The sequence below is a fragment of the Petaurus breviceps genome, unplaced genomic scaffold, assembly GCF_028583685.1.
Source record: "Petaurus breviceps papuanus isolate PSGF00001 unplaced genomic scaffold, PetGlider_PUasm1.0 90515, whole genome shotgun sequence".
In the NCBI taxonomy this organism is placed as follows: domain Eukaryota; kingdom Metazoa; phylum Chordata; class Mammalia; order Diprotodontia; family Petauridae; genus Petaurus; species Petaurus breviceps.
Genome location: NW_027187269.1, coordinates 4,193,786 through 4,220,698, shown reverse-complemented (window position 1 = coordinate 4,220,698; position 26,913 = coordinate 4,193,786). Strand labels below are relative to the sequence as shown.

The following is a 26,913-nucleotide window of genomic DNA, read 5'->3' as shown; positions in this document are numbered from 1 at the left end:
ATATCTATCAGCAAATGATCAAATTTTGACAGTTGAAATAAATTATGTGAACTCTTATCATCTTATACTAATGTAGTCTTGACAACAGGCTCAAGTGGCTAACAGACTACAAGTGTTCTTTCTAATACTTGGTGTGTTAGAACATTGGCACTTTTAAGAGTCATGAGGAAAGTCAATGTAAGTGAGAGAAAGGTCAACTAGGTGGTGCAGTGGTATAATGGCAAGCACAGAAGTAGTTCACACCTTGTTTTAGCTATTGAATTAATGCCTTGTTTCAGTTCAAGTTTCTTTTCAGCCTTGTATTAAGTTTGTTAAGAAACATAACACGTGAACCCTAGAACTTATGAACTTCTGGTGAGGTGCTAATAACCATGTATAAGGAGAACCCCAGGTTGGAGATAGCAGAACTGAGAAGAGGACTCTTGTGGTGGCAGAGTCAAGAAGTAGAAAACTTGTGCTTTTGTCTTCCCATAAACAGAAACTGTGAAGGACTTGAGGTGGACTGGACACTGAACTTCAACATGGAATGGAAACTGGGCAAATAACTGGACAAGGAGCTGGACAAGGAACTGGGAGCTGCCTGCCTTTGAACCCAGGTGACAGTTGGAGCTGGGACCATGGAAGAGGTACCATGGAAACTGAGAGCCAGCCTCGAGTCCAGCTGAAAGAAGACTTTACTTGGATACTATGTACTGATAGAGAAGATTATGATTTACTGTAACCTAGGGGTGGAGAAATTTGACTTTTGTATTTTGTGATTGAATTAAGGATTTTGTGATTGATTAAATGAATGTACTTTGTTTAAAACTATATGACCACTTCGGTAAAAATTATATGGCCATTTAATTGATAAGTTGTTGAGTTGTGATATGGTGAATGCTGAATTTTAATTTTCTGTGATAAGAAGTTGTAACATTGTGAATGCTGTACCTTAATTTTCTGTGAATGTTTTGTTCTGATTTGTTATTGAATAGAGAGTTCACTATGCTAGGTGATCAGAACCTTGAAAGCTGTTCACAACAGCAGTCCTTTGGAAAGCTGTTCATGCTCGGCTTTACAAGTGATAGAGTGCTGGGCCTGGAGTCAGGTAGATTCATCTTTCTGAGTTCAAATCTGGTTTCAGACACAAGTCACTTGATCCTGTTTGCCTCGGTTTCCTTATCTTAAAATGAATCGGAGAAAGGAATAGCAAACCACTCCTGTAGCTTTGCCAAGGAAACCCCAAACAAAGAGTTGGATGTGACTAAAACAACTGAACAAAAACAAAAGCTAAAGAAAAGGAGGTATTTTTCATATTTATCTTTATTGTTTAGCAAAATGAAGGAATATAATAAAATAGCTCTTGGAACTTTTCCACTAGACTGTACTTCATTTATTTCTGCCTTATTTCACTAGAAGTCCTCAACACCTTTTACAGAACCCTTTTGAAGATGAATCACTTCCTGGATGATTTGAGGGTTTTTTTGGGGGGATGATTTGTTTTTATAAGACTCACTTCTAAAATAGGTGGACTCAAGAAGAAAAGACTTTAGAGAAAATCATCTCTCAGAGAGCTAGATCCTAGAGAATTTTTTTCTTGAAGCAGTCACAGCATACAATTCTTCAGTGCCTGATAATATATTGAAGATTTTTAAAAAGTACTTATCCATACACTAAAAATGAAAGGTCACTTGGTGGAGCAGTGGCTACAACACTGGGCTTGGAGTTAGGAAGACCTGAGTTCAAAGAAGACTACAAAGGTAGGAGGGGGGCAGACAGATCATCAAGAGTTTTAAAAGCTAAACAGAGTTTATATTTGATCCTAGGAGTAATAGGGGGTGGTAGACATTGACAGAATAATAAAAAGGAAGAGTACCGGTGGTCACATTTGTAATCTAGGAAAATCATTTTGGCAACTCAGTGGAGGATGGATTAGAGAGGAGAAAGAATTGAGTCAGGAAGAACAATTGTGAGGCTAATTCAATAATCCAGGTGAGAGATGATGAGGAACTGAATTAAGGTAGTGGCTGTGTGAGAGGAGAGAAGGGACCTAGATGAAAAGTTTTGGGGAAATAAAAGCAAGATTTATCTACTTATTGAAAATGTAGGGTGAGTGAGGCACTGAGGATGACACTGATGCCAATCTGAATGACCAGAAGCATGATGATGCCCTCAATAAAAACAGGGAATTTTGTAGAGGGGGTAGAATTTTCTTTGTGGGGGAGGGGAAGATAATGAATTCTGTTTTGTACATGTTGAATTTGAAATGCCTATAGGATATCTAGTTTTAAAATGTCTCATAGGCAGTGGGATTGGAGCTCAAGAGAAAAAATAGAGTAGGGTATACAGATCTATAAGTCATCTACATAGAGATAATTGGACCTGTGAGAGCTGATAAGATTGCCAAGCTAAAAAAGTATAGAGAAAAAATAGAAAAGGGCCTAGGATAGAACCCTGGGGTATACCCCCAATTAGGTAGCCTGATATGGATGAACATCCAGCAAAGGAGACAGGGATGGAATGATTGATTAAACAGGTAGAAGGAGGAAAAAGAGAGAATTGATATTATGGAAACCCAGAGAGAAGAGAATATTCAGAAGGTGGTCAACATTTTTAAATACTTCAGAGATTTCAAGAAGGGTGAAAACTGAGAAAAGTCTTTAGAGTTGGCAATTAAGAGCTCACTGGTAGCTTTGGAGAGAGAAGTTTCAGTTGAATTATGATGTTGGAAGCTAGATTGCTAGGGGTTTAGAAGTTCATGTAAAGAGAGGAAGTGGAAACATCTAGTATAGATTTTTTTTAGTTTAGCAGAGAAAGGGAGGAGATATATAATAATAGCTATCAGAAATTGCAGTGTGTATCTGTGTGTGTGTGTGTGTGTGTGTGTGAGAGAGAGAGAGAGAGAGAAAGAGAGAGAGAGAGAGAGAGAGAGAGTTAGAGTTAGTTTAAGAATGGGGGATATTGGGGAGGCCAGGTAGCACAGCGAGTAAGAGCACCAGCCCCAGTGTCGGGATGATCTGGGGATCGAATCTGGGCTCAGATACTTAGCACCACACCCAGAAATAACTGGCTGTGTAACCTTGAGCAAGTTACTTAACTGCAATTGCTTAAAAAAAAAGAATGGGGGATATTTAAAACATGTTTCTGGGCAGCAGGGAAGAAATCAGTAAATAGAGATTGGTTGGAAAGTAAAGAAAGGTGTTATATTGGGGACAATCTCCTGGAAAAGACAGGGGAGGATTGGATTAAAGAGGATAATCTTGGCCAAAATTCATTTTACTAAAGTGGGGGGTGGATGGGGAGTCATAGAGGATGATATCTGGAGGATATGAGCTGAGGAGAATGGAAGAAGAGGGTGGTTAATGAACTCAATTTTTTTTCATGCAGGTCAAGTATGAGAAAATTCTCAGTTTAGAAGGTTAGTTTTAGGACTATTACAGGAGACTTAAGAGGGATAGAAAAACTGTGGAATTGTGCCTGTGGTGAGCAGGAAACAGACTCAACTGGGGAAGAGTTTGAGGATTACCTTACTACCCTAAGAACCCAATTGAGACTAAATAAGATAATTTTGCAGTGGATCCAATCAGCAGGTTAGTGTCTTCTTTCAGCTCTATTTAGTGATGTCATTTTGTTCCTCTTTGACTACAAAGGCCAACAACCAGCAGCAGCAGCAAGTGAGTAGGAGTATACATAAGGCAATGTCAGGGTTAGAATTTGTCAGTGTGAGCTTATGGTACAAGAGAACATGGAATATGAGAGTAGTAGATGCTGTAGAGTTGACCTGGTTCATCAAATGGCAAAGATTGGGAAGGAAGGAGAGTGTAGACAGAGTAAGGATGATAGCATGGGAAAAATACTGAAAAGTGACAGTGAGCTTTGAGAATACTTTTAGGAGAAGCAAAGACTAGGGAGAGATGAAAAGATCCAGAGTTCATAAACATGGAGTCAAAATACTTGTGGTGGAAGAAAAGATAAAGGATATGACTATCCTTATGTGTAGTTGAGGTAGAGTAGAGTCATGGAAGCTGAGATGATTGAAAAATATCAACCTGATTTGGCCTCCTTAAAAAGGCAACAAACATTGAGCAAGCTTAGAACTACCATTGAAAAGAAACTCCTTGACTTTATTACAAAATTGATTTTCTTCAAGTTGAAGTTGGGGTGATGTAAAGGTTTTATTATAAATACAGAATCCAACATTTATACTCTCATACAGAGTTTCCTGGACTCCCAGTCCTTTTAATATCCAATGGATGGAATCCAGCATTTCTACTTGACATTGGGTAAGAAACATATTCTCCAAGGTAACAGGAAGAAATTTCTACATCCAACAAATGGAAATTTTGCCATATGCTTTCCAGGCCTTTATGAAAATAGCTAAGAGAAAAAGGGGAGATATTCTCATTGTATCCAAACTGAAAAGTACTTTTCCAGATATAGTTGGGTGAATAGAAAACAAGAGGAATCTGTGGTACTTCAATTTTGAAAATGTCTGGGTTTACACAACTCTGACAGAATTGGATCTGACTACAATATTTGGTTGGTCTAATCCATCACAGTCATCCCCCACACCTCCACAAGTGGTAAGTGAGTTGGCAGTCCTTTCCCCCACTTATGATGCACTCCATTGCAACCTCAGGCAATGGAGTTCCAGACAAAGTTTTTATTGCCTCACTAGTATTGGAGCATAGTAGAGATGCTAAAACATACAAACAGAGCAAACATTTGCAACTTACAAACTAGAAAACAAATAAAAGAGACCTCAAAGTCCCAGGAACTTACACAAATCATAGGATTGTTAAGTTTTGGTGTTCTTTGGGTTTCTAATTGATTATGCTGCAGAGAGAGCATATGTTTTCAGCCTCTGGGCAGGTTACCACTTTCTCTTTGAATCACAGGAGTTTAAGATAGGAAAGTTGAGGGGTGCTAGGGACTCTGCTTCCTTTTTTGCCCTAGGTTGCATAATGGCTAGAATGCTGAACTTTGAATAAGGAGAGATTTGAGTTGAATCCTTCCCAGACGCTTACTAGCTGTATGACTTTGGGCAAGTCAATGAACTCCTCTATACCTCAGTTTCCTCACCTGTAAAATGAAGAGGGTGGAGTTAATGGTTTCAAAAGTCCCTTCAAGTTCCAAGTCTATCATACTTTTGAAAATCTCTCTGATTTTAGGATAATTTGTAAAACCTGCCCCAGCTGCCCCAGGTGGAAAATGAGAGAAAACAAACAATGATATTGGTCTGAACCTCAAGATCCACTGGGGAGTTTTTTAATCACAAAGGTAAGGCATACAACTTGGGCTCTGGGAGAAAGAGCATGCAAATGATACTGAGTTGTTGTAAATTGCCCAAGAGGAAATTGTTGGAATAGAGAACTAAGAGGGTTTCTTTAGCACTTCCAGGGGCCTATTGGAATGGAAATGTAAGGGATATGGGATTCAGGTATCAAAAAACAATCAACAAGTCATACAGTTTTTTTTTTAAAGCAATTGGGGTTAAGTAACTTGCTCAAGGTTACATGGCCAGTTATTTCTGGGTGTGGTGGTAAGTATCTGAGCCCAGATTCAATCCCAGGTCATCCCGACTCTGGGGCCGGTGCTCTTACTTGCTGTGCTACCTGGCTGCCCCCAAGTTAGACAGTTTTAAAATGATGTGAGACCCTACCCAGTGGTATGAAAGTTATAACATTGCTGCTAAAGTACCAAGGTCATCTTTCCATAGACCAGTTTCTCAAGAACTGTTTCCTTTGAAGAAAAGGTGATCACTGATATTTGCTAGAAGGAAGTGGACCAGCAAACACCCGAAAAGAAGCAGCATTGTCAAGGGAACCATGCCTTCAAGAGGATGCTACCTAAGACAGTGACTGTGGCAAGGAGGAGGGGCCCCATCACTCCCGCTGGAAAGGAAATGCTTTTGTAGTAGAACATTGGAACCCCCAGAAGGATACTGGCTTCCAAGAAAAGTGAAATGTGGTAGAAAAGGGACTTAGACTCAGAGGGGAGCATCTATGTTGTGAGGCGGGGAAGGATAACAAACATTTATTAACAACCTACTATGGGGTGGCTAGATGGTGCAGTAAATAGAGCACCTGCCCTGGAGTCAGGAGGACCTGAGTTCAAATCCAGCCTCAGACATTTAACACTTGCTATCCATGTGACCTTGGGCAAGTCACTTAATCCCAATTGCCCTGCTTTCTCCCCTCCAAAAAAAAAAGGCAAAAAACAACCTATTATGCACCCAGTATTGTGCTAACTATTGTACAAATGGTAGCTCAATTTCTGTGGAAGAGCAACCCCCAGGGCCCTCTTTCATTTCTAAGCCTTCACCTATAGCAATACTACAAGTCTCAGGAAGACATAGTTCAGTGGAGGCTTTGGAATGTCATCCTTTGACTAGTTATTGGTTCAGATTCTGCATTTGTTAATGTATTTTTTTAATTACATATTTTAAGCCTTGTGAGCCTGAGTGCTTATAAAAGTTTATAGCAAACCTGAAGGTAGTGCCAGATACCAAAGGCCTTAGGGTCTTCCAGGATGTGGCCAATGAACCAGAAAAGTGAAAAATTACCAAAGTATGTTTGAACCCTTCATGTTAGGAGGGAGCCTCTGATACAAATGTTATACTCTTTTCCCTCTTTTTTTCAATCTTCTTTTCCTTAACAGGAATTCCATAGATCTTGGGATGTGTAATGGAAAGAAAGAGCATTAGATTAGGTTTCTACTAACTAGCTGTTTTATTTTGAACTAGTCAAATTTTTCTGAGCCAATTTTTACCATATGTGAAATGGAAATCTAAAGTCCTCATACTCTGCCCCATTATGGCATAGAGGGGACCCTCGGATTTTCGAGGTCACACCATCACTGCACTAGCTCTGATGTATCCTGTCAGGCTAAGAGGATGGGCCCAGGAATATATTATATACCTGTCATTGAAAGATCAGGCTAAGTAAGATTCAAGATGCTTATCAACAGATTTTACTTCTAGATCTGCTATTTACTACTTATGTAATCATAGGAAAATCACCTAATCTCTCTGTGAAGTATGTGTGTGTGTGTGTGTGTGTGTGTGTGTGTGTGAGCAGGTAGCTGGTACAATAGATAGACTGCTGGGCCTAGAGTCAGGGAGCCCTAAATTCAAATCCTCCCTCAGATACTTATTGGATTGTGACCCTGGGCAAGTTATTTAATCTTCGTTTACCTTGGTTTCCTCTTCTGTAATATAAGGATAATAATAGTACCTACCTTACAAGGTTGGGGTAAGGATCAAATGAGGTAATTACAAAGAACTTTGCCAATCTTTAAGGCACTATATTAATGTATACTGTTATCCTTAAAGTAGCTACCTCCCTTAGGTTATTGTGACCCTCAAATAAATGTATGTAAAGCACTTTGCAAACCTCAAGGCATTATGTAAACATCAATTATTGTTATTATTATTATACAATAGTTATGACAATATAACAATCCCTTAGTTAAACTAAATAGTTTAGACAGTCAAAGAGGAAAATAAAGTGGCTGCCTCTGCTTTCTAAGCCTGGATTTTCCCTTTTGGTGGCCCAAATTATCAGGATAATTGATAAAGTTTACTCAACTTTATGATATATCCCCATGGGTTTAGGGAATAGAAAGAAGGCAGAATTTAGAATTCCTGGAATGGAAACAAGATGTTCCCATCTGACATGACTCCAGTTTCACAGTTTTACCACAATGCCCCAAATCCCAGTTCTCTTGCGGTTGCATCTGCAATAAAGCAAATAGGATCCTATGTTTGATGGAGACCAGGACTGCCCTTCCCTCCTGCCAACAGATTAATAGCTGTGCTGTAGTAAGGAAGGCAGTGTGTTTTGGAATGAGCTCACAGATTAGAAATGTGGCTGCATTGTTTGCCACTCCAGGATTATTAAATTGCTGTAGTGGAGGGATATGAAATGTGTTTAGCATATGCAATGATAGCCAAAGCCTAATATGTGTAACAGTGTATAGAGGAAATATATTAATTTCAAGTTTCCTTGTGGGTCCCTAGTGTTGGACAATATCTGGGTAATCTGTCCTTTGCTGTGCCCATACTTCCCTCCTGGGAAGTTCTATAATCTTGAGGAGAAATATACCCTTTTATAATTTCCAGACATTTTCCATGATAAGATAATTAAAAACTACATGAAGTACATTTCTCACAACAACCTCTGGAGCAGATGTTCTTTTTTTTAAAAGAAATTGGGGTTAAGTAACTTGCTCAAGGTTACACAGTCAGTTATTTCTGGGTGTGGTGCTGAGTGTCTGAGCCCGGGATTCGATCTCCAGGTCATTCCAACACTGGAGCCGGTGCTCTTACTCGATGAGCCACCTGGCTGCCCCGTGGAGCAGATGTTCTTAACCCTTTTTATGTATCTTGGACCCTATTGGAAGTTTGGTAAAGCCTATGGATCCCTTGTCAGGATCATGATTTAAATGGATAAAATAAAATATATAGGAAACCAATACAATGCAAATAAAATACAAAAGGAAATAATTATGTTGAAATGAAGTTGTATTTTTTTCCCATCCACATTCGTGTGTTTCTTTTAAAACTATCCCCCTCAAAAAATAAGATACGGGGATGAAGTCACCTGGATACTGGGTTTTTTAAGGGAATATTGAGAAAGCTGGTCTTTCTAAAACAGAGGAGGCATATTAGTGAGTAATAAAATGATGCATTAGTTGTTATTCAGTCATTTCAGTCTGACTGTGACACCATTTGGGGTTTTCTTGGCAAAGATAATTAGAGTAGTTTGACACTTCCTTCTCCATCTTATTTTACAGATGAGGAAACTATGGTTAACAGGGTTCAGTGACTTGCCCAGGCTCACACAGCTAGTAAGTGTCTGAGGCCATATTTTGAAATCAGAAAGATGACTGACTACAGGCATGGCACTCTACCCAATGTGCCACCTAGCCTATCAATGTACTAGTGAGATTTTTGGCTGGGAGAATCTGAGGTCATATAGATATAAAAGTTGAGAGCTAGAATTTAAACCCAAGTCTTCAGACCTGGTGTTCAGTGATCTTTCAGAAACCAATCAATGGAGAGTCTGGAATGCAAACTTGAAGAGGGTAGATATAATCCAATAGGTAATAAAGAGTGATTGGCACATCATAAGCCCTTCAATGCTTGTTTAGTGAGTGTAGATACTTTAAAAAAAGGAAGCAAAGTAAGGAAAAGTGTTTGATATAGATTACCCTAGCAGTTGTGTGCAGGATGAACTGAAGGGAAGAGAAAGTCAGTAGAATGTGGCAGGCAAATATGTTAGTGGAAAGCACTCTGGCTTTGGAATCAAGGCACATGGAGCTAAATTTCCTTCCACATACTAGCTGTATGACTTTGAGTGAGTCCTTAACAACTTCCCAAGCCTATTTATTCAATTTTATATAAGAGAGGCATTAAGCATACTTGGATTCATCCTTTCTGGTGGATTGTACAGAAGATATGTAGGTATTCTCTGCTTGTTTCCAGCCTGCCGGGTGGATGTTTGGGAGCCAATATTCAATGAACTCAAGAGTATTAGGTGACTGAGGGTTTAGATCCCCTAAGATCTAAAGAGTAAAGAGTAGTCTTCCATCTCCCCTCCAACCACATCACCTATGCCATTGGCATCCAATCTGAAAGTGCAGGTGGGGAGTTGGGGGAAGGAGTGCAGATAATCATGCTTGTACTACTTACCTCATAGTGATATTGTGAGGATTAAATGGGATAATGTAGGTTAAGTGCTTTATTAATGTCATCAAGGTAGGAACTGCCCAACCTCCTACCAATTTTCTTGAGAAAATAGATTGTTAGCACATTGAGGCTAAAAACCACTCATTTTATATCAATCAATAAATAATTATTTATTAAATGCTTACCATGTAGTAGAAGCCATCCTAAGTGCTGGGGATGCAGATAAAGAAGTGAGATAGTCCCTGCCCTCAAGGAGCATACAAGCTACTTCTAGCTTCTGCAATGCCTTTCATATGTTAGATGCTCATTAAACATTTATTGAATACAGTTGGCTTCATTTCAAAGTTACTCCAATCTGGACTGAAGGAAAGTATGTGTTTGTGTAGGGATAAGTTAAGGGACTGGATGGGAGGATTAAGTGTTCATGGAGTTCACCAGGATGATCATTAATATACCATCATGTGGTATATTAAAAGAATATTAATATAATATAATTTATATAGTGCTTTCACATTTGCAAAGTGCTTTACAATTGCTAGAGGTATCTAGGGGACTCAGTAGATAGAGCACTAGATCTGAAGTCAGGAAGAACTGAGTTCATATCTGGTCCCAGATACTCACTAGCTATGTGACCCAAGGTAAGTCACTTAACCTTTGTCTTAATTTACTAGAGAAGGACATGGTGAACAACTCCAGGATCTTTGCCAAGAAAACCCCATAAGGGGTCACAGTCAGACATGACTGAAGTTACATATATTTGATCCTCATAATAATGCCATGAAAGTTTTAACCTATAATTGGAGAAAAATAAAACATTATTTGAGGAAAAACATAATGCTAGGTAGGAGGTAGAAGCTATTAGTATCTTGACTTTATAAATGAAGAAACTGGGGTTGAGACTGTGACTTGCCTAGGATCATACACCTAATAAGTGTCTACGGCAGAATTCAAACTCGGGTCTTCCTGAATCCAAGTCCTGGACTCTATCCACTCTCTCACCTACCTGGTTGAACAATCAAAACAGAATGAATAAGTCTTTCTCACTTTCACTTCCACCACCAGTTTAGCCAAACATTGCACAGGTGTGGCTAAAGGAAGAAGTGGAAGGGGAAGAAAATTCATGAAAATTGTTTCTCATTGACTTTATTTCTCATCCCTCTATATCTTATTCATCTAAGTTTCTTTGGCCACATGTGGTATAAAGAAAGAGAGGAGGCTCAGATCCAATTATAACAGTCCTAAAGCCTGATTTATTAAAGAGAGTTGTGGTATGAACAATGAAAATATTTCACCAGCCCTGATATCTCTTTGCTTCTCATGGGAGATTCCATATTAAGTACAGCAGATGTACATCTGATTCTCCTCCAGAGACAGAGCTTGGGCCAGAAGGACCCTCATTGGAGACTCCCAGTCCTCCACCCCCAAACAAGCTCCACAGGGATCTGTATTGTAGCCAGCATGCCTCTACGGACCTTTTCCCTGACATGAGAGCAAGGGGGCACAGGCTTCAGTTTCATAAAACTTGGCGTTCTTTCTGCTATCAGCAATTCCCTCCATCATTCATATAATGCCTTGAGGGCAAAACCATAATTAATATTTCAATAGAAGAGTGCTAATCAATAAATTAAAATAAAAGAATAGAGACAGAAGTCACCATGCTAACTGAAAAGCAGAACAAAAATATTTTTTAAATAAGTGGTTTTTTTTATGATAGTAGATTCTGTTCTAGGCCCTCTTCCATTCTCTTTTCTCTCTGTCTTTTTCTCTGTCCCTCTGTCTCTGACTTTGACTCTCTGTTTGTCTTTCTCTGTCTCTGTCACTTCATAAGCTCTCATGGTTTTTACTTCTATCTACGCAAATAACTTATAGATCTATATATTCAGCCCCAGCCTTTTTCCTAAACTTTAATTTTGCATCACTAACTGCCCATTAAAGCATTCAAACTGGGGACCACTAAAATACATGTTCAAAACTGAAATTATTATCTCTCCTCTACCCACCCTGGCTAGATCACTGGGCCTGGAGTCAGGAATTCAAAACTGACTTCAGACATTACTAACTATGTAACCCTGAGCAATAACCACTTCTGTATGCCTCAGTTTCCTCCTCTGTAAATGGGGATAATAATAGCACTTACCTACTAGGGTTGTTGTGAGGATTGTTGTTGTTTAGTCGGTGTGAGGACAAAATGAGATATTTGTAATGTGTTTTGTAAATATTAAGTTGTGTCCAACTCTTCATGACTCCATTTGGAGTTTTCTTGGCAAAGGTACCAGAGAGGTTTGCTATTTCCTTCTTCAGCTCATTTTATAGACAAAGAAACTGAGGCAAACAAGGTTAAGTGACTTGCCCAGGGTCACAGCTAGAAAGAGTCTAAGGCCAAATTTGAACTCAGCTCTTCCTGACATCAGGTCCAGAACTCTATCCAATGCACCATCTAGCTGCTTACAAATACTAGTTACTATTATTCAAATTTAATTCCCATTCAAGTAAAACCTCTAGACCTATTTCACATGTACTACTCTTAAGCCAGTTAAAAAAAAATTATTGTATACTTTTGCAACCAAGTTTTTTAAGCTAAGTACAAGAGTTCATATCTATTTATATTACTACCTCTTTTTATTTAGCATCATCTTTTTAAGTTTTGGCCCACTATTCCAACTGTTGAGATCGTTTTGAATCTTGTATAATACATTATCTTCCTCCCCTGTTTTCCGTCATCTTCATATTTAATAAGCATGTCTTTCTAGGTGTTTTCATTTGAACTGTGGAAAAAAATGACTGAGGAGACCATAGACCTTTACTGTACCACCAGAGACTTCACTCAAAGTTAAAATCAATCAATTAACACAATAAAGATGTCTTCTCTATGACATTTTAAAATCTTCACATTCTCTAACCTCTAGTCTACTCTTTTTTGGACAGAACTGTCCCGGGGAATGCTGAGGCTTGTCTCTGAAAAACAGACACTTTAATATTCAGTCTTTAAGAAATCTCAACGCAGAGCTATGCAAGTAATTCCATAACCTGAAAATGAATTGTCACATGGATGTACATTTTGATGTTTCCTATGTGTATCTCCATTTAATTAAATAAACAAACGGTCTCATTCTCACTCCATACAAAGATATTTGACTATGTTTCAACCCTGTTGAAGTTGGGTCTCCATGTGACTCAGCTACTGAAAGAGAATCATTTACCACTGTACATATTTTGTGCATATATAGTAGTTTGTGTGCTGTCTCCCATAGTAGAATGTGAGCTCCTTGAGAGAAAGGCCTGTTTCTTCCCTTTCTTTGAATTCTCAATGCTTAGTCCAGCTCCTGTCACATAAGAGTTTAATAATTCTTGTTGACTGACTGATAAATGTTAACATAAAGAAAAGTTGCCATCCTCTCAATTCTGAAGGTCTAGGCCCATGTAGATAGAGGTAGTTTATTTTACACATAATACCTCACACTCTTGCTCTAGAGATCAAGAAAAAAAATTTCTTTTTTAATTTGGTACCTATTAAGCTTAGTCACACTCATTAGTCATACTCATAGGACCATTAGTTTCCAGCTGGAAAGGATCTGAAAGGTCAGCAAGTTCAATATCCTCATTTTACAGATGTAGGGACTGACCCTTGGCACCTATGGAACAAATCTTAAGGTTGGCTGTAACCTAGAAACAGGGCTGTAGGCAAAAATTTTGTAGGGCCCAAATAGAATTGGAAACCTCATAAAAAAATTCACTCAATTCAGGTCAAAGCAATTCCATCTAGGACTTAGAAGAAAAGAGGAAAGGTTTCCAAATTGAACAACACCTCTTAAAACCCTTATGTTGATTATCAGTCAGTCAATAATCATGTATGTTCTAGGCTCTGTGCTGACTGCGGGGAATAAAAAAATTGTTTTGGCAAAAAGCTCATAGTTTAGTGGGAGACAAAAAGCAGACCACTGTGTAAAAATGAGCTCTCTCTCTCTCTCTCTCTCTCTCTCTCTCTCTCTCTCTCTCTCTCCATATACACATACACACATGCATATTTATGTATATGTATATAATATATAGAATATATTATATGTACATATATGTATAATATATAATGTATATGTTTATGATAAATTGGATATAATCAATAAAGGTTTCTTACAGAAAGTAAAATTTTAGCTAGGAAGGAAACCAGGGAAGCCCAGGAGGGAGAATATGCTAGGCATGAGGAACAGCAAAGGAAAATGACCATTGTCTGGAGATGGAATGTCTTTTGCCCTCATTCTTATACAATTCCCATAAGATTGGTATGTATGAGTTTTGCCTGTAGGAGGCAACAGGGTGGAGTGAGTGGTTTGCCTTACTGAATTCCCCTTCTAGGGAGCCTCACAGGAAATGACCATGGCCTGCGAATCAGAGAAGAGAGAAATTTACACTAAAATATCATGAAATTGTGTGTGTATTTAATATGCAGTTCTATTTAATAAACTCTCCCCAATGCAGGACTATTTTAATACATGGCTCACAAGGAAACAACATTCCTATCTCTCTGTGTTGTGGACAGAGCTGAAGTTAGTGGAGTTGAGACTTCCTGCTAACTTTAAAACTTCAAAGTGTCAGGCTTGGCTGGCCTGGAGCCAGGGGCCCCTGTGAAAGAGAAACAGATCAGCTACCACAACTACTTTGCCAGAAAAGTTCCATAAAGTCTCAGCCCCAGTGACAGACAGCTAGAGTCAGTGGTGGGAAGAAGGGGGGTGGGGAAATGTGGAGTAGGAGACAACAGGACCCTTTGGAAGGACAAATATTTTTTTTGACATCGTTGCCAAGTTTTGTGGAAGCAAATTAGAGCAAAGTTGTTCGGCATCCTAACTGTAACCAAGAACATGTTCCATTTTCTATAGCAGTTTTTAAAGTTTTAAGTCAAACTGAGATAATGTAAGCAATAACAACAAAAACATCCAAACACTGGCATTTAACACAGTACATTAAAACCAAGTGCATGAGACTTGCCTGCTTCTCTCCCTCTCTCCTTCCCTCCCTCCTTCTCTCTCTCTCTCTCTCTCTCTCTCTCTCTCTCTCTCTCTCTCTCTCTCTCTCTCTCTCTCTCTCTCTCTCTGTCTCTCTCTCTCTCTATCTCTCTCTCTCTGTCTCTCTGTCTCTCTCTCTGTCTCTCCTTCTCCCTTTTTTCCATCACTCTTTTTTTTCCTTTATCCTCTCCCTCTACCCCAGCCAATGGGTCATTTAAAAACTATTCACCTTCAGTTTGAAACAATGCATTTTTTAAGGCATGTGCTCTCTTAGGATTCAGGGCAACAGAGCTCAGCTGACCTAAAGTTTGGGTCAAAGGAAAACTGCCTCAAAGTTCCTAACACCCAAGGCAGTGCTCTTTTAACATATTAAAACATTAAACACTGTTTGTCCCAGATTAGCATCAAACGTCAGGATGATGTGGAAAAATTACCTTCTCTTCTATTTGTCTAAGTGCAGAAATGGTGTTCTTTTGTTTTCTGTCCTACCAGCCTCCTGAAACAGTTTCCAGATTTATTTCAGATGGGATCTGGGAACAGCAGCAATCCTGTCCATTTTGATGTCTCAAATCTCAAGGAAGTTTTTAATATCAAAAGAATGCTTACAGGTTCTCAATCCCAATAGGTTGGTTGATTGGTTGTTTTCAATGAGATCTGGAATGGCATTAAAATCTCATCATCACCTAAAACAGCAGTAGCTCCCTGTTAATCAAATTTAAAAGATACACCAATGGTAATAAGTTTCTCAGAGACATTCATTCAACAAACATTTATTAAATGCCCACTATAAATTTCTTAGTGTAATAGTGCAGAATATGTATGGTAAGGAAGTGTTTCTTGTTTGAAGGGTTTTTTTTTTTTAAGCAGCTCTTCCAAGAGGCAACATGTAGTAATAAGCTAGCTAAAGAACAGCTTCAAGCCGGGAAACCCTGGCCTCTGATGCTTACTGGCAGGACAAGTCACTTAACTTTGCGTTGCTCAAGGAAGCTCTAAGATAATACGGTGACAACATGCATTGGTAGAAAGTATTTCCTTACCCAGGAGTTCCTTCAATCAATGCAATCACAGGTCTAGTTCCTCCTTTCCCACTATTCCCTGGGAGCAATAATATGGAATCACTGATCCAGACTTTCCTTACTGTATTATTAGGGCTTAAGAAAGGTCAGTTTAATTCAACTAAATTAATGAATGTTGATGGCACAAAGAAAACTTAGTTGAATCATAAATATACCAGTGAAACAATTTTATTTTCTTTAATTAATCCTTGCAAAAGATGAAAGGATAAAATCTTGTCATTTCCAATGAGTAAAAAAAAAAAATCTCATGATTAATTACCAAAAAGGACCTCTACTTTGAGACTTCTATTAGAGGAACAGAATATATATCTTTTTGGAGGGCAGTTGGGGTTAAGTGACTTGCCCAAGGTCACACAGCTAGTTTTTGTGTGAAGTGTCTGAGGCCACATTTGAACTCAGGTCCTCCTGACTCCAGGGCCGGTGCTCTATTCACTGCGCCACCTAGCCAATGCCAGGAGAATATATTTTTAAAGGGAAGAAAAAGCTTGAAGAGATCTTAGGGTAGTCCAATCCTATTTTTCTATAGGTGAGGAAACTGAGGCCCAGCTAGGTCCAGTGACTTTCCAAAGGTCACACAGGCAAGTATCTGGAAGGTTTTGAATTTAGGTCCTCTCCCTCCTGGTTAGATTCAGTGCTTCTAAATTGTGAAGAATGCCACAGGGAAGGCAATGAAAGATAAATCCAAAATGGTAGTGAAGTCTCTAAGAATAGCGTCAGATGTACCTCAGAATGAAACAAGGTTGATGAGGAGATCTAAAACCAATAAAATATTTTTTAAAAACTATTTTTTGGGGGGAAAAGAGGAGCAAAAATAGAAGATCGCTGATCATGGTAGCTGGAACAATGATAATTGACCATGGAATTAAGTCAGGACCATCTGAAAATAACAAAGCAAAAATGGCTAGTGGGAGTTGATATTCAAAATAAGTAGAGAGACGGTAAGGGAACATCTAGCTGCCCTTGATAATTTCAAGTCCCCTGTCTCAAAATAAATCACACAGTCGAGTACCCAAAGAATAGGCAGCTAAGATTTTGAGCTATTCTTAGTGATCTTTGAAAAGTTGTGGCTCATGGGAGGGGTACCATCAGATTGAAGAAAAACAAATGTCACAATTTTCAAAAAAGGAAAGAGAATGGAATCTGAAACTGACAGGTTAGTGCACTTGATTCTGATTCCTAAGAAAATTATATAGTATGGTTAGTGAACATCTAGAAAAAGAAATGGTTACTGTAGCTTAGTGAAGATTAAGTCATATTGAACTAACCTTATTTCCTTTTATGAAAATGTTACAAAAATGTTATGTCAGAGGAACCTAGTTTTAGCAATGTATTTGATGGAATTTCTCATGTTGTTCTTGTGGAAAAGATGGAGAGATGTGAACTAGAGTGATACATCCAGATGGATTCATAATTTCTTTGAAAGCTGGACCCAAAGAGTAGTTATTAATGGTTTCATGTAAACTTTGAAGGATTTCTCTAGTAGAGTGTCCCTGGTATCTGGATGAAGGCATAGATGTCATGTATAACCAATCTGTAGATAAGACAAAGCTGGGAAGGATAGCTAACTCACTGGATGAGAAAGTCATGATGCAAAAAGACTTTGATTGGTTAGAGTAATGGATGGAATCAAAATGGTTGTCATTTAATAAGGATCAATGTAATGTCTTTCATTTGGGTTCAAGAACTCAAGTTCATTGGTACAAAATAGGGAGGCATAAATAGACACCAGTTCATCTGAACAAAGTTCTAGGGGTTTTAGTTGACTCCAAGTTCAGCATCAATCAAGAGAGTGATATGGTAACTGAGGAATCTAATGTAATCTTAGAGTACATTAATATAGACATAGTATTAAGGAAGAAGGAGACAGATAGACCTGCTTACTTGGCTCTGGTCAAAACACATGTGCAGTATTATGTTCAGTGCTAAATGTCATACTTCAGCAAATACACTGATAAGCTCCAGAGTGTCTAGAGAGCTACAGTTGTGATGGTAAAAGCTCTTTAGTTAAAAAAAGTAAAAGTTCTTTAGAACTAGCTAAAGGAAATGGCAATATTTAATTTGAATAAGAGGGGATTTATGGGGGAAGAGGATAGGGAAGCAGAATTGAGGAAGATAGCTGTCTAAGTACTTTAAGTTCAGTCACAAGGAAGAAGGATTAGATTTGTTCCATTTAGATTGTTCCCATTTAAGTGGGAAAATGTAGGAGCAATAAGTTGAAGTTACAAAGAGATGAATTTAGGCTTCATGTAAGGGGAAAAAAATCCAAATATCCTAAAGTATAAGGAGTATTGGTATATTAGGAAACAGTGGGTTCCACTTCACTGGAGTCATTAAAAAAACTAGTTGATTTTTTGTCCAAGATGCTATAGAGAGAATTCTTATTCAGCTATAGGAAGTACTAAATGGGCTTTTGAGATTGCCTCAGACCTTGAGATTCTATGACTGCAAATCTTTTTGCCAAGGTATCCTTTAATGTAATGTCATGTTTTAACGTGAATCTTGATTTGTTTGTTATCTTCTTAAAAATGAGTCCTAGCATTTCTTCCCTGATAGACCACCCTCCCACACTCTAATCTTCAGCAAGGTGAACCCTGAAATCTTATATTGTCATTTCTTCCTTATAATGTCTGGAGGCCATCGTTTCACTAGTGCTTGTCCTGAAGTGCTCCCATTTCCCCAAGCAAAAAAAGGAGGCCAATGGATAGAATTTGTTTTTTGAGGAGGTGTCATATGTAACTTGTGGGAAACAGGCTTGGGAAATGTACTTCATGGACAGAATGAGATGGTGCTTGGTACCTATGCACTGGGCAGCTGTCAACCCACAAGTCTGTTACTTCAAAAAAACAGTAATGTCCTTGCACCTCCTATCAATTTACACCAAATCAAAAATATATGATTGCATCACACTCTAAAGCCAGAAAAGACCTAGGAAGCCATCTAGTCCAGGACTAAGGTTCAGAGAGATGAAGTGACTTGGGATCATAGGGTCATAAATTAGAGATGGAAGAGAACTTTAACACTGCCATACAGCACCTTAGGAGACTGACAAGTGGCACAGTGCTTAACCTGGAGTTAGGAAGATCTGAGTTCAAATCTTGCCTTGGAAACTCACTTGCTGTGTGACCCAGGGTGTATCACATAATCTTTACCCTCTATTTCCTCATCTGTTAAATGGGGATGTAATGTTACTTACTTCATAGATACTATTAAATAGCTGAGAATTAGATGAGATAACATATTAAAGACACTTTTCAAGTCTTAAAGTGCTATACACAGCCCTTTTATTTTACAGATCATAGATGTGGAACTGGAAGGGCCTCAGAGATCATCTAGTTCAGCTCCCTCATTTTTGTTGTTGTTGTTGAGTCGTTTTCAATGGTGTTGGACTCTTTGTGACCCCATTTGGTTTTCTTGGCAAAGATTCTGGATCAGTTTGCCATTTCCTTCTCCAGCTCATTTTACAGATGAGGAAACTGAGGCAAACAAGATTAAGTGACTTGCCCAGGTTCTCACACAGCTAATAAACATCTGAGGCTAGATATGAACTCAGGTCTTCCTGATGCCAGGTCCAGTGCTCTATTCACTGTGCCACCTAGTTGCCCCATCATTTTACAGATGAAGAAACTGAGGCCCAGAGACTTCATTTATCCAAGGTCACAGAGGAGGTAACAGACAGAATCTGAATGCAGATCTTCTGACTTCAACTCCATACCAAATGTTGATGAAAAATTAGTAGAGTTGCTACAGATATGGTAACTCACAAAAGATGCTCAATAAATATTTTTTATTGATGGCAATGATACTCTGAAATGTTAACAAGGGTAATTGGGGGGGAAATTTCAAAACTTCACTTGACAGCCAAAACTATTCTCTGAGGCAAATGAACTTTTGTTCTGAGATCACTAGAAAGAGAATGGGCTGGGAAGATTATAGGGCCAAATGCCTACACATAACTGAAAAGACACTGAATAGCAAATGCTGGTGTTTGTGGATATATGTTTACATAGCTTTATTTACTCAGGTTATAAAACTACAGTTGATTGAAAAACTTGGACCAACCACAGATCATTAGATTAGAGGACAAACTTCAACTCAGAGAAAATAGTAAGTGAATTTTGTGTCTATGGCGTCTTCTTTCTGTTCAGTTACAAATACAGTGAAAAGGATATTACTATTATTTATTTATTTATTTGCTTTTTGGAAGGTAATTGGGGTTAAGTGACTTGCCCAAGGTCACATAGCTAGTCTTTGTGTTAAGGGTCTGAGGCCAGATTTGAACTTGGGTCCTCCTGACTCCAGGGCCGGTGCTCTATTCACTGCACCACCTAGCCACCCCATAAAATGATACTACTATTAAGAGAGGAAACCTATCTTTCTGTTTTAGGAGAACTATCTATTCCATGTTCAATAAGTTAGGTTTTTCTTTGTTGCTGCTTTTTTCCCTAAAAGGTTATGAATCTATTTTCTAGATTTAATTGGTCCCAGGGACTAAGAGTCATACTGCTGACCTATCTTCCTGGTCAACTAAGTTCAAAAGTATATGAAAGTTTTGTCAGACTTAACACACTTCTGACTAGTGTGGAAAAATGGAGGCAGGGAAGCTGTGTCCCATTAATGCAATGGTGTATCAAAGGGGAGTGTCCTTTCTCTATTAATATTAAGTAAATCTCCTTGTTACTGGACCTAGATGACTCTGGAGGAGAAAGTGAAGCTAGTGGCCTTGCACAGTCAAACAACAACCTCTGCAAAGGAGAGAAGAGGTAGAGAGGATATCTTTTTTTTTTTCCCAAAATTCTTATTTATTTATTTGCTTTTTGGAGGGGGGAAGGCAGGGCAATCAGGGTTAAGTGACTTGCCTAAGGCCACATGGCTAGTTTGTGATAATTGTCTGAGGCTAGATTTGGACTCAGGTCCTCCTGACTCCAGAGCTGGTGCTCTATTCACTGCACCACTTAGTTGCCCCAAGAGGATAGCTTTTGATATCTCTTCTATGGCATAAAGGCTGGTCATTATAATTTTATTGCATTAAGTTTTGACCATTCACCAGTGTTATTTATATTTACATTGTTGTTGTAATTGTGTGTATTGTTTTTCTGGTTTTGCAGACTTCCTTTTGCATCAATTCAGAGAAATCTCCCCATACTTCTGTGTAGTCATCATTTCATTAAAGTAATATTCAACTACATATATATACATATATATAAATATATATACATATATAAATATATATGTATATATATAATATATAGCTGGTGTATCTGTTACCTAAATTTATGAGTACCTAACTCTACTTTTTTGGTACTGCAAAAAATGCTGCTATGAATATTTTAGTGTATATGGAGCCTGTCTTTGACCTAGTTGTGATATATGCCTTGCAGTAGAATCTCTGAATCACGGGATATGAATAATTGTCACCTTTCCCCCCCAAATTAGAGATTGCTTTTCTGGATGGTTGGATCAACTAACAGATTCACCAACAGTGCCTTAAAATTTCATCTTTTGTCACCTTTGCCAATTTTATGGTCGTGAAATGAAACCCCAAGTTTGTTTTGATTTTAATTTCTCTCATATATATGAAATAAATAAGAAATAATTAACAGAAGGAAGGCAGTAGAATTAAGAAGAATTTGGAAAACTTTTTTTAAAAGAATGGTTCAATCAATCAATAAGCATATATAAGTTTTGTGTTTTAGGAGGTACTGTGCTAAGTAAAATTGTCTCTTACATGAACACTGATTACTGATATGTACTATTTGTGTTAGCATATTACTGATCCTAGCACTACCACAGAAATTATAGTACATGGGAAGTATTCTTCCGCCTATCCCCATTGGCTAGATGGTATGTCTCTGCTGGTTTCTGGGAAGTTATATCACTTCTTTCTACCCACCCACTCACTCTCTAGACAGGGGGCCAAGTTTGAATGATAACTCAAACAGCATTTTGTTCTGCCAGGATATTTTTCTTTCTTTCTATGATATGTAGAGATTATTTTAATATTTGTGCTAGAGTTGAAAAGCTAGTGTCTTAGTTGTCTCCTTTTATGACATTATTGTCCTATTCTTTCATATGTGCTAAGATAAAAAAAGACACACATATGGAGAGGAGTTTAAAAGGGAAGAATCTTCTGAATAGTGGTATATATGAAATGCTGAAGGGTCCCTTTATCCCACTAATGTTTGATCTTACTATGTATATAGATGTTTCATGTGGTTAGAGAAATACAAGAATGGACATTATGCACTAGAATTCTAAAATATAATGCCAGTGAAGTTCTCTAAATACATTCATATCTTCAATCAATTTTCAGTTTTTCTGTTCTCTGGCTAGTTGATAAATTTTGGTTCACTATATATTTAGCTTATTTCCCTTGCAATTTCTTTCGAGATTTCCACTAAAATTATAGGATGACGAGATTCCCTTGTGAAAGTGCACTATTTGGAAATGTTAAATGAGCAAACCTGGTAAAAATACATTTGCCAAGAGCCTCTAGACATAAGGTAAGCACATAACAGCATAGGAATTCTTGGCTATTTGGGTAAGCATTATTGGAAGACATTCAAAACAAATACTCTGTATGCCCAGTCTTCAGCAAAGAAAATATCAGGCTATCTGAACTAATCTTAATGTTATTTTAGAATTAGCTTTGCTCCTATTTCAGCAGAATTGACACTACCACACTCAATTCAGAGTTTTTGTAAGCCAGCAACTCATTTTGGTGAGCTAATTGCACAGTTCAGGACCTTAAGTGTTGCCCTCCTGTGTCTTCATTTCCTATGACCTTTGGGAGCCTATAGTACAATCACTGAATCTCAAAGTCCTCCGGACGTCTGACATCTCAGAAATTACATGAATAGGGATTCCTTCTAAATCCAATAAGAAGTCATCCATCTTACCCTGGGAAGCCCCTTGAAGCTAATGATATTCATTTATTTATAGACAAGTGCTACTTGTTAAAATGAGCTAAATTTTCCTTCCCTCTCCCCACAAATTTCAACCCATTGCTCCTAGTTCTTCCTTTTGGATACAACATTAGAAAGAATCCAATCCATCTTCCATGTAGTAGAATATAAAATATTTAGAGACTATTATGTTCCTGTGTTCTCTGTCTCTGTCTGTCTGTCTGTTTGTCTCTGTCTCTGCCTCTCTCAGGCTCTTTCTCTTTCTCTGTCTCTGTCTCTCAGCAACTAGATTTCCCTATGTCACCCAAAACTGGAGGTGCAGCATATTCATGGACCCAATCCCACTACTAATAGGTATTGGAACTTTGACCTATGCCATTTCTGACCTGGGCTGCTGCTTTGCCCCTCCTTAAGCAGCTTAGTGGCTCCCATAATTCCAGGGGCTCATCACCTTGGTGCCATACTTAATTCTGAGACTTACTCTGCTTAGTCCACTACAGCTCAGAATTCTCAAGCTTAAGAGACTCATTAGAGACTCAATCTCACCAGCACAGAGACAATAGACAGGAACCACCAGATTGGGGAAATTTCTATTTTCTAAGTTAAATATACCAAGTCCCTTCAACCAATCCTCAGTTTGGCATGTTCTCCAGTCCTCTCACCATCCTGTTTGTCCTTTTCTGCATGCTTCACAGATGGTCAAGTCCTTTCTAAATTGTGCTAACCAGAACTGAACACGAGAGATAATCACTTCCCTTCTCCTCGATGTTGTATTTCTATTAGAAACCTAAACTCACACAGAGAAACAGGGTGGTATGGTGGAAAGAGGGTTGACCTTGGAATTAGTAAAACCTGGGTTCAGATTCTGCCTCTGATGTGTAATAACTATGTAACTTTAGGTAAGTCAAGTAACCTTTCCAGTGCCCCATACAACTTTGCTGATCTCCATCAATGTGGCCAGTTTCCATTCTGGTTCTCTTTACCAATTAAATCATAGATATGGATCAAAACAAATAAACAAACAAAACAAAACAAACAAAAAATCATTCCCTTCCTTCCTTCTTTCTTTCCTTCCTTCCTTAGTTAGGTTTCCTTATTTCAATCACTCACAGTCCAGTCCCACTGCTGAGCAGCAAAGGAGTTTGACATTTTCTCTTTCATACTAGGAATGAGTTAACTCCCTCTGGTTCCTAGGGTTCACTCTATTGGGCTCACTCTTCATTAGTTGTGATGCTCAACTGTTTAACCTATTGAAGCTCACAACTCCTGAGCTCAAGAGATCCAATACCCTCAACCTCCCTGATATCATTTAGAGAGTCCCTGGAGTCTTACTCATTCAAACTATGGTCCAACCATTGACCAGGGTTCTAGATCTTTGGAGATCTTAATTCTATCACATAATCTGTTGGCTGTTTCCAACTTCACATCATCCATATATTTTATCAGCATGCCATTTATGCCTTCATTCAAATCACTGATTAAACTGTTTATCATAACAAACATATATACAAATCATTTGACTATTTTCTACCTTAAATGCAAAGACCTCATATCTAGGGCTCACATTTCTTTGGCATTTTATATTTTTTAAGGCATTTTCCTCCCCCAAACTTCTGAGGTAAAGAGTGTAGGTATTATTAATCCTATGAACATATGAGAAAACTGACATTCAGAGAGGTTGACGAACTTGGCCAAGGTCACATGAACAGTAAGTCGCAATGGCAAGACTGAGGAATCTTATGTATGAGTTCAATATATTATACTCTTGAAACTTTTTTTAAAGGATCATAGGACTTGCAGTAGGAAGAGAGATCTAGTCACATTCTTCCATTTTACAAACCAAGATATTAAATAACAAAAGATTAAATTATTTGCCCAAGGTTAAATAGGTAAGTTACAATAGGATCCAGGTCTTCTGACCCTAAGAGCCATGTTCTTTCCACTATTCTGTGGTAAATAGAATTAATCCTGCTGTAGAGAAGAGTTTTACTGGAAGGAGTTGTCTTTTGAGTGAGCCTTGAAAGATAGGTGAGTCAGAACTGGAAGGGCAGTCTGAGTGGAGGGAACAGTGTGAACAAAGGCAAAGAAGTGGGAAAACAGGGAAGCCTTTCCAAAAGAAAGGAAATAATCTAGTTTGGCTGAAGAAAAGGAAACTTTAAAAGGAACAATGGAAGATAAGTAGAGAAGGGGCGGCCAGGTGGCGCAGTGAGTAAGAGCGCCGGCCCGGCATTGGGAGACCCGGGATTGGTTCCGGCCTCAGATACTTGGCACCCACACAAAATAACTGGCCGTGTAAACTTGAGCAAATTACTTAACCCCAATTGCTTAAAAAAAAAAAAGATAAGTTAGAGAAAAGTAAGCTGGAGCCAAATAGTGAGGAGCCTTGAATTTCAGATGAAAACATTTGGACTTTATGTCAATTAGCTATGCTACTCTTGGTTTAACATCTTAGCCACTTAACAGCTGTGAACTTGTTTCCTCATCTATAAAATGAGGGACTTGGACCAGATATCTTTTAACACCCACAGAGCTCTAATACCATGATCCAATCATTAGTCTTGGGACAATTAGATGGTATAGTGGACAGAGCTCTGGGACTGGAGTCAGAAAGACCAGAGTTCAAATCTGATCTCAGACATTTACTAGCTATATGACCCTGGGCAAGTCACTTTACCTCTGTTTGCCTCAGTTTCCTTGACTGTAAAATTGAGATAAGAGTAGCACCTACCTCCCAGGGTTGTTGTGAAGATCAACTCAGCTGATACTTGTAATGTGTTAGGCATATAGAAGATGCTATACAAATGCTTATTCCCATCTCCTTCCCTATGACTTTGAATGCAGCATTTCTTATACAGTGCCACATTGACTTCCAAAGGATTTCAAAATACATCAAGGAATCACTTTGAAGGCAAACATACATAGATTTTTTTAATTTACAAAATGGAATTACTTTCTTTCATCTCATAGATTTATTTAATATTTTTTAAACAACATGCCTTTCCCTGTATGTTTGAATTCAGTAATGTTTTAAAAAGTTAACAAAAGGCAAAATATTATGAAAAACAATATAGGCAATGAAGAACCAAGGGTAGCTTTTAAGCAGGAGAATGCCTCGACCAGAACTGGGATTTAGGATGACTAATCCATCTTGTAACACTATGTAGGATGGAATGCAGGGCAAAACCAAGGATATTGGTCACTGTTGTATTTTAATGAAGCCTTGAAGGAGGCTATGGAAGTTGGAATGTAGACAAGGGGATATATGTGAGGGATGTTTCAGGGACAGAAACAGAAGGACTGACTGAATGCACAGGGTGAGGAATCCTCTTAGAAGGAATAAAAAAAATAATTCTAATGTTCTTGAGTCAGAGGTGTCAAACACACAGTCTACAAATTATGCTTGCAACACTTCTTAATGGTGCTCAGACCAGATTAAAATGTGATTGGGAAGTATTTAATAAAATAAATAAAAATGCACTAAAACACAGATAATACATTTTAAATCTAAGTCAACATACAGTTCACAAAGATCCTTGTGACTGGCTTATCGTTATTGTTCAAATTTGTGTCTGACTTTTTGTGACCTTATTTAGAATTTTCTTGGCAAAGCTACTGGAGTGGTTCACCATTTCCTTCTCCATGTTATTTTACAGATGAGGAAATTGAGGCACATGTGAGTAAGTGACTTGGCCAAAGGTCACAGAGATAGTGTCTGAGGCCAGTTTTGAACTCAGGAAGATAAGTCTTCCTGACTCCAGGCTTGGCACGCTATCCACTTTGTTATTTTATCAATGTGTGCTTTGTATGCACATCTGTGATAATAGCTGACATTTATATATAGCAGTTTGAGGTTTACAAGCACTTTACAGATACAATGTGATTTGAGCCTTATAACAAATGTGTGATGGAGCTGTATTTATCCTTCCTATACTGATCAGGCATTACTTGAGTTACCTAACATCACACAGCTATTAAATTTCTGTGGCAGGATTTCCCTTTGGTCTTCTTGAAGTTTGGATTCAGTCAAAGGGTCACACTTATACTACATTGTCAAGCAACTGAACTACAAATTCCTTCTGACCAGGGACTATGGGTGTTAAGTTTTCTGTACTTCCTAAATTCTGAAAGTCCTGATACTATTCTTTTTACATCCTAATTACTCAGTAAATATTGTTTCCTGTTTCCAAACAGCTCCAGTCAGTCCCTTATTCTTCACTAGTCCACCATTTTGACTACCCTTCCCTACTTTCTGAAAACTTCACATTTGG

At 38.3% G+C, this 26,913-nt stretch overlaps 1 protein-coding gene and 1 long non-coding RNA gene across 2 annotated transcripts in view; one reads left to right on the top strand and one right to left on the bottom strand.

Moving 5' to 3' along the window:
• The window catches only part of ARHGAP6 (Rho GTPase activating protein 6), a 703,646-nt gene that overhangs the window by 411,619 nt on the left and 265,114 nt on the right, over window positions 1-26,913 (bottom strand). The window lies entirely within an intron of this gene.
• Window positions 1-26,913, top strand: part of LOC138142071 (uncharacterized) — a 123,020-nt gene that overhangs the window by 76,615 nt on the left and 19,492 nt on the right. The window contains exons 4-5 of the long non-coding RNA XR_011163338.1: window positions 479-1,739; window positions 19,765-19,847. This is a non-coding gene — a long non-coding RNA (uncharacterized lncRNA). The remainder of the gene's footprint in view (window positions 1-478; window positions 1,740-19,764; window positions 19,848-26,913) is intronic.